We start from the raw sequence: 8,001 nt of genomic DNA, 5'->3' as shown, positions 1-8,001 counted from the left end.
CATATAACTAAATATTATCCATTTAAATGATTTCAAGTAAAAGTTTAACTGATTGATCATGAATTTCTCAGGAGAGACTGCAGGTTTTGCTCGTATAATGCCATTAAGTCAGAATACATTACACAAAGGTGTATAAATTCTACATACTACATCTCATATATATCCACAAGTCGGTGGGTGGGTGGGGGGGGGGGGATAAACTAAAGAAACCAGAAAATAAAGTTTATAACTGCAATTCTTTTTGTAATTTTCAGGTGCAACTTAAAGAGTATGAGGGAGTACCATAAAATGCGAATGAAACAACTTCATTTTGGTGGTTCCAAGAAAGAGGTAACTAGTCATCAGATATGTATAAGAGAAAATGTATCGAAAATTAGCAGAATATCAGATTATAAGTTAATGATCATCACACTTATATGGTGTAATAGGTTTACAGCAACAATAACAATATACCCAGTGTAATCACATATAGTGGGATCTAGGAAGGGTAGTGTGTACGCAAACCTTACCCCTACCTCATTCAGATAGAGGTTGTTTCCAATAGACCCTTGATAGCTTCAATGGAAATAAAGAAGCTCATATTCTGCCCTAGCCCGACAAAGGTAATAATCAAGTCATAATCCAAGAAAAAAATTCTAACACACATAAACTATGGTAATTGGCATGTTCCCTTACATTAACAAAAGATGGCAGGACAAGAAAACCTGCTAAATCCAGTAGAGGTTACTACTCCATAACTGCAACTCCTCCAGCAGCTTTGATCTTTTCTATTATTTCATTAGCCTCCTCTTTTGTTACTCCTTGCTTAAGTATAGCAGGCACTTTTTCGACCAGGTCCTTGGCTTCCTTCAAACCTAGACTAGTGAAGGATCGAACCTCTTTGATCACCTTGATTTTTGCAGCTGCATCAAATTTCTCCAACTTGACATCAAACATTCAATACCCGAGTGTATTTCTCCAACTTGATCGAACCTCTGTTTCAAATTAGGATGCCTTAGTATATCCCTGAGTGTAGGACCAATTTGTCTACGCTCTTCGGGGGGTAGGGCAGCAATAAGTTCAGCAAGCTGAACTATCTTGTCTGATGGTGGTGCCTAGGGCCATATGGTTCATAGACAGCAGGATATTTATATCTCTTGGGCTTGGCATTGGGATCTCTGGGAACAAAATCAGGTTGAAACGAATGAGACTGCAGAGGCCCTATAATTTCGCGAAGAGATGTACAAGCATGGATGGATCTTAACCGTGCAATGAGCTTCATGCTTCAGATGTTTCTCTGCAAGCAATGAATTGCAGATGATGATAGCTTGATCACAATTTCATATGCGTGTTGTACTAATGCAGAAGAACTGTCTGTTTTCGAACAACTTGAAGTGCAACCACTTGGTTAAGCTTGTATTTTACACTCTTACCTTGAAAAGAAAAATAAACATTCAGCTAATCCAATAGAAACGGGAAAAATAGTTTGTCATCTTGGTAAAAGAAAAGAAGGCTACACCAATACTTTTTCGGACTTAAGCAAATCAATGAACATATGCGCCCATCTAAGAATACACTCGCGCACAGTAATTCCTCAGAAACTAAAATTTCATTATCATCGATTTAGTTTATGAAGGTCAGTAATAAAACTTCTACTCTTAACATTTATGATTAGCAATGAAGTCTACAGTGATATAACCAAATCTAGGTGACAGTATGACTTTAGATTGACTCAATTGTTAGTATGTTCTAGGCACACCAAAGATGGATAACAGGCCAATTGACATCTTCAATAATAAGGATTACCTGACATTTTAATTTACTAGAACTACCAGGACAAAGAATGTACAAAACTGACACTAAAGAGACAATCTGCTCTCAGTATCTATAGACATTCAAAAGAATGCATCTCATCGAATTCATTTTGAATTAAACTTTTACATCCTTTTTACTTTCTAATGGAAGCTATAGTCCTTGGCAAACAAACATCTACCTAAATAACAAAAGCAAATAGCTAATATTCTTATTTCAACCTGTCAATTTTTCGTTATATTTTAAAAACAACAAAACACTTGTGTGTCAATCCCAAACTAGTTAGATCCGAGTATATGAGTCCTCTATATCCATAGTGCTCTATTTTTATTTTTTATTTTTATGATGGTGGTATCCTGGCCAACTTGCGGACACCTCGTCAATTTCACCGGCACCTGCTATCTCTTACCAACACATGTACCGAGTAACTCTACCCACAAAAGTTTAGGCAAATGTGAAGAGGTCATTTAGGGTGTTTTCCTCCACGGCGATTTGACCCTGAGATTCATTGTTCTCTATTTGGATTTACATTTCTAAGAAACCAATCAGAATGTTTCTTTCTACTGTCAATACGTGTAAGCCCAACAATTAATCTCGTATGCTTAGTCCAAAACAAGGTTCAAAATCCTGTACACTAAATTAAAATGGAAAGATCAACCGAGCTGCAGGATTGTGAGTTCAACCTCAACTCTATTATTGTAAGTCGAAAACATAGCAAGAAACTAGTAAAATTACTATATTACTAGTATAACTTAGTAAGTATTCACGCAGAACCAAAAACAAATTGAAGCTTGAGGTTTTTCCAGTAGAACAGAGATCTAATTCAAAAGGTCGCATTTCAGGAGAGAGATAAATGAGGGGACTTACGACTAAAATTTCCCGGAAAAAAAGTTCGCCACCATGAGAAATTGGGAGAAGAGAGAGCAAAGTTCACTGCCGGCGGAATGCGGGTCGACTGGCCGAAGTAGACGGGCGAAACCAGAATTAGGCTTGGTAGAAAAATAAGAATTGGTTTGGGTCCAAAAATTTGGGCTTGAATGTGATATATCCACGGAAGAAATATGCAAATAGCCACTTTTCAGACCGCTAGTTAATATTTTAACCACTGTATTAACTATTCAATGTGTAGTATAGCTTACTTGGGCAAAAATACCCTCATAACTGAACTAGGTATACTTTTATCTCAAAATTTATTTCCGCCTTAAAAGTAGTTACTTTTTAGTTACATTTCAAATGATGGTTAAATATTAAACGGTCTAAAACCGTGAAAATAGCACGGGCTAGCCAGTTTTCAGACTGGTAATTCAAAAATAGCCAGCATTTGCAAAGTCATTGAAAAATAGCCACTAATTAGCTGCAACACGAAAAGTTCCAGCATAATATACTGGAGATCGGTGCACCTATGTATGAACTTCCAGCATATTATACTGGAATATTGGAATTCCAGTATATTATACTGGAATATTTTTCAGGATTTTGAACAGTATTTTCGTTCAAATTTATCTTTACGTGAAAAGTAGCTAAATTTCAATTACTTTTAAAACTATGACTATTTTTGAATGACCACTTGTAAATCTGGCTATTTTTGAATTTCTCCCTCTAAAAACTGATCATTCAAGCTAATTTTTATTATAGGGAAAATTTCGTTCTTATACCATATAGGAAACTATATTACCAAATACGTTCATAGTTTGCATATTACCCTTCATGCTAATAGTATTTCTACAAAATATAGATCATGCATAAATAAGGAATCATTGTAGCTGTAGGCTTCCTTATTTAGGCGCGCTAAAATTGGGGGATTAAATATTCTTCCAGATTTTCTAAACGCAAATCACGCACATTAATCTTCTTCGTCAGTTTCGTTTCAAATTTAGCGTCTCTACCTCAAACACAATTATTCTTCTACAATTCAAAAACAAATTGATTATTCTTCAAAAACGAATTGAATATTCTTCTACACTTCAAAAGCGAATTGATTATTCTTCTACAATTCACAAATAAAAACCGACTAAATCTTCTACAATTCTTCTACATCAAACGGAATTATGTCCAAATTTCAGTAATACAAAGTAAAGGAAAAGAGAGCAGCAATTCCACCATTGACAACCATTAAAAAGCTTTGAAACTTTGAATTCAAACTTGGGTTTTCAAAAATCGTTATTTGTTTGGATTGGGTGTTGTTGCAAGTAATTGGGAATACAGTTTGGAGTTTATATCTCAATTTTGAGGGGTTTTGGTGAATATTAGACTTGGTTTTGGCTGCATTTCGGATTGAAACTCGAAGAAGAAGAAGAAGAAGAAGAAGAAGAAGAAGAAGAAGAAGAAGAAGAAGAAGAAGAAGAAGAAGAAGAAGAAGAAGAAGAAGAAGACATGACATACATTATATTACAGAAATTGTAGAAAAATTGTATTCTGTTGTTTATTTATTTTTCTTTTATTTATTTAACTATTGTATGAAAGTTGAACAACATTGTATAAAAATTATATTAAGTGAAATTATATTGTAGTTGTATATAACTTAGTAGAAGTAATGTACGAAAATTGTAGATAAGTTGTATAATATATAATTAGTTGTATAAAAATTATTTTTAGTATGTATAAATCAGATACAAAATATACAAAAGACATATTGTATAAATTTTGTATGTAAGTTCTATGTTATTGTAGTTGTATTTCACTGGGTGGAAATAATATGTGAAAGTTGTAGAAAATTGTAGATAAGTTGTATTCCTCTATAACGGGAGATGTTGGCATATCAAGTAACTTTAGTGTTCCAGACGAACATGCATGAAAATAAAGATAAATTCTGTTATGAACAGTTTGTAGATAATTTGTAGAAACATTGAAATTCTGTATTTTCATATTAATTTTTCAAATGATATGTAGTTTTGTTGTAGATTAAATGTAGAAAACAAGCCATTGTGAGTCTTATTTGACTCATTCCTCACATTCAACCTATTCTACAAATTCACGCCTCTTTAAATACAATACAACCATACTTTCTTGAATTTAAAGGTATAGCAATATATATAACTTAAAAAACATCTTCTCCTCTGCACAAGTTAGCTCCAAAACAGACGAAGTGGAATAACAATCTCCCATCAAAACTTTTAACACAAAAACACAAAAGTTTAAAAATAAATAAACAACAGTCTACAATTTTTCTACAATTGGTGCAATATAATGTATGTCATGTCGTCTTCTTCTTCTTCTTCTTCTTCTTCTTCTTCTTCTTCTTCTTCTTCTTCTTCTTCTTCTGCTTCTGCTTCTTCTCCTGCTTCTGCTTCTTCTCCTGCTTCTTCTCCTGCTTCTGCTTCTTCTCCTGCTTCTTCTCCTGCTTCTGCTTCTCCTGCTTCTGCTTCTTCTTCTTCTTCTTCTTCTTCTCCTGCTTCTGCTTCTGCTTCTTCTTCTTCTCCTGCTTCTGCTTCTGCTTCTTCTTCTTCTCCTGCTTCTGCTTCTCCTTCTCCTGCTTCTTCTTCTTCTTCTTCTTCTTTTTCTTCTTCTTCTTCTCCTTCTCCTGCTTCTGCTTCTGCTTCTCCTGCTTCTCCTTCTCCTGCTTCTCCTCCTTCTGCTTCTGCTTCTCCTTCTGCTCCTTCTGCTTCTGCTTCTCCTTCTGCTTCTTCTTCTCCTTCTGCTTCTCCTTCTGCTTCTTCTTCTTCTTCTTCTTCTTCTTCTTCTTCTTCTTCTTCTTCTTCTTCTTCTTCTCCTTCTCCTTCTTCTTCTCCTTCTTCTTCTCCTTCTGCTTCTTCTTCTGCTTCTTCTTCTTCTGCTTCTTCTTCTTCTTCTTCTTCTGCTTCTCCTGCTTCTCCTTCTTCTTCTGCTTCTCCTGCTTCTCCTTCTCCTTCTGCTTCTTCTTCTCCTTCTTCTCCTTCTTCTTCTCCTTCTTCTTCTCCTTCTTCTCCTTCTTCTTCTTCTTCTCCTCCTTCTTCTCCTCCTTCTTCTTCTTCTTCTCCTTCTTCTCCTTCTCCTTCTCCTTCTCCTTCTTCTGCTTCTTCTTCTTCTTCTCCTTCTTCTTCTTCTGCTTCTTCTTCTTCTCCTCCTTCTCCTTCTTCTTCTTCTTTCAATCTGAAATTCAGCCAAAACCAAGTCTAATCTTCACCAAAACCCCTCAAAATTGAGATATAAACTCCAAACTATATTCCCAATTATTTACAACAACACCTAATCAAAATAAATAATGATTTTTGAAAACCCAAGTTTGAATTCAAAGTTTCAAAGCTTTTTAATGGCTGTCAATGGTGGAATTGCTGTTCTCTTTTCCTTCCCTCTTATATTACTGAAGGAACCCGAAATCATAACCATCAAAAGTTATTGCTGTGTATGAACTTTGAAGATTTGACTTCAATTTTGACTGGTTGTAGAAGAAAAAATCTTGATTTTGGACGTTAATGGTAGATGGTTTCAATTGTTTTTCTGATTTTAACAGAGGGAGTAATGGTTTGAAACATGGTGTGTGATGATACGTGGGTGAGGGTGTGGGGTTGGGGGAGAGAAACGTGTGGGGGGGGGGGGGAGGAGTGGGGATTTGGAGAAATATACGGTACCATAAATTTAGGAGTGATATAAGGTACAATTAATGTACAGTTAAAACACCTTATGGTATAGAATTGGTAATTAAGTATATTAAATGTAATTATATCAAACCTTAAACATTGAGGGTAATATAGTTTCATATATGGCATAGAAATAAAAAAATTCCTTTATTATATTCATAACACCGAATCCAGGGTGATTGATAGGAATGGCCCCGCAAGGGGGGATGGTCTTCGCCGGATGTTCTTTTTAAAATATAGCCACTAATCGTATACAACTACTGCTCTTCAGTGTTACTCCACTAGATTGGTAGAGTTTATGCTATATTTATTCTACCAATCTGTTAAATTGCTCATCAAAGTCTATCGGATGGTATAATTTTGCTCTTCATGAATTTCTCTACCAAATTGATAGAGTTTATGCTACAACTATCTATTAAGTTGTTCATCGAAGCCTACAGGATGGACATAATTTTTCCGTGTTAACTTTACTTTTGATCAAACCATCTCAAATTTGCTCCAGATAAACTAATTTTAAATTAAATCTTCTAAATACAAACGCAAACAATTCTCATTATTAATTTAGTCAAATAACACCAATTCAAAAAGATTCATTTTCTTCTTCTTCTTCTTCTTCTTCAACACTTCTAAGGTCCAACAATGAAATTTTGAGCTTTTTATAATACATCACTAAAGAGGTGTTTCAACTAAAAATTTAAGCATAAATTATTAACATTCGACCGATTTTAATAATAATGAATTATTAACCTTCTACTTTCCATCACCAAACAAAAATATCAAGCTTTAAATATTAAAGAACTATAGTGTTCAAGTAAGAAATGAAAATATTTCGGTATGGTATTTTGGTATGGTATTTGGTACCGAAAATATTTCCGAACCGAAATCATACCGAACCAAATTAAGAAATACCGAACCGTATCGAAATATTTTGGTATGGTATTTGGTATATACAATTAATAAACCGAATACCGAAATACCGAACCAAAATTCTTAAATACCGAACCGAAATACCGAATGCCCACCCCTACCGTTGAGGTCATGCCTTGCGATTTTCTGCCTAATCCATGGCACTAGGACCATGGATAGCCTTTTGTGGGTAAAATTCACAATAACCATTTTTCACTCCATATAATTGAATAATAAATATTGTCTTGGAATTTCAAATTCTACAAGTGACCGTTCAGGAGTCCTGGAGTTTCACTTGTGAAAATGAAATTGGAAACTTCGTGATAGTGATTATATTTCAAAAATAGGATTGGAAACTAGCCAGGGAATGCTATTTCTATACCTTTTGCTACATCTCATAAATTTTGAATTTATGGTCAATTTTCTAATTATTCACCATCTAAATGTTGGTGTGCAAAGTGAATTTTTTGTTTTTAAACGGTTCGAAGTGGTAGATAAAGTTAACTCTTTTAAAATAGAATTTAGCTTTTCTATGGATATACCGGTGACATAAAATTTTTGATAGTCGCTGACTATCAAAAAGGGTTGATACAACCGAAAATAGTCAGAGATTATCTTCTTTCTATTAGTTGGAGATTGAAAAACTTAAGAACTTAACTTTAGCTTGATGTACTTTTTGATCTATGAATGGAGTAACACTACTTTTTAGTTACTAATTTAATAAGATATACAAGTCAAAACTGACTTT

At 34.4% G+C, this 8,001-nt stretch overlaps 1 long non-coding RNA gene across 1 annotated transcript; it reads right to left on the bottom strand.

Moving 5' to 3' along the window:
* Nucleotides 1-364: 364 nt before the first annotated feature.
* LOC104219589 (uncharacterized) lies at nucleotides 365-2,785 on the bottom strand. The gene is made up of 2 exons (XR_011401188.1): nucleotides 2,659-2,785; nucleotides 365-1,412 (listed from the first exon to the last, which is right to left on the bottom strand). It is a non-coding gene; the product is annotated as an uncharacterized lncRNA (long non-coding RNA).
* Between the last annotated feature and the right edge of the window lie 5,216 nt (nucleotides 2,786-8,001).

This window comes from Nicotiana sylvestris, chromosome 7 (assembly GCF_000393655.2).
Source record: "Nicotiana sylvestris chromosome 7, ASM39365v2, whole genome shotgun sequence".
Classification (NCBI taxonomy): Eukaryota; Viridiplantae; Streptophyta; class Magnoliopsida; order Solanales; family Solanaceae; genus Nicotiana; species Nicotiana sylvestris.
Note: the sequence above shows the minus strand (reverse complement) of the source record. Positions and strands in the feature narration are given on the sequence as shown.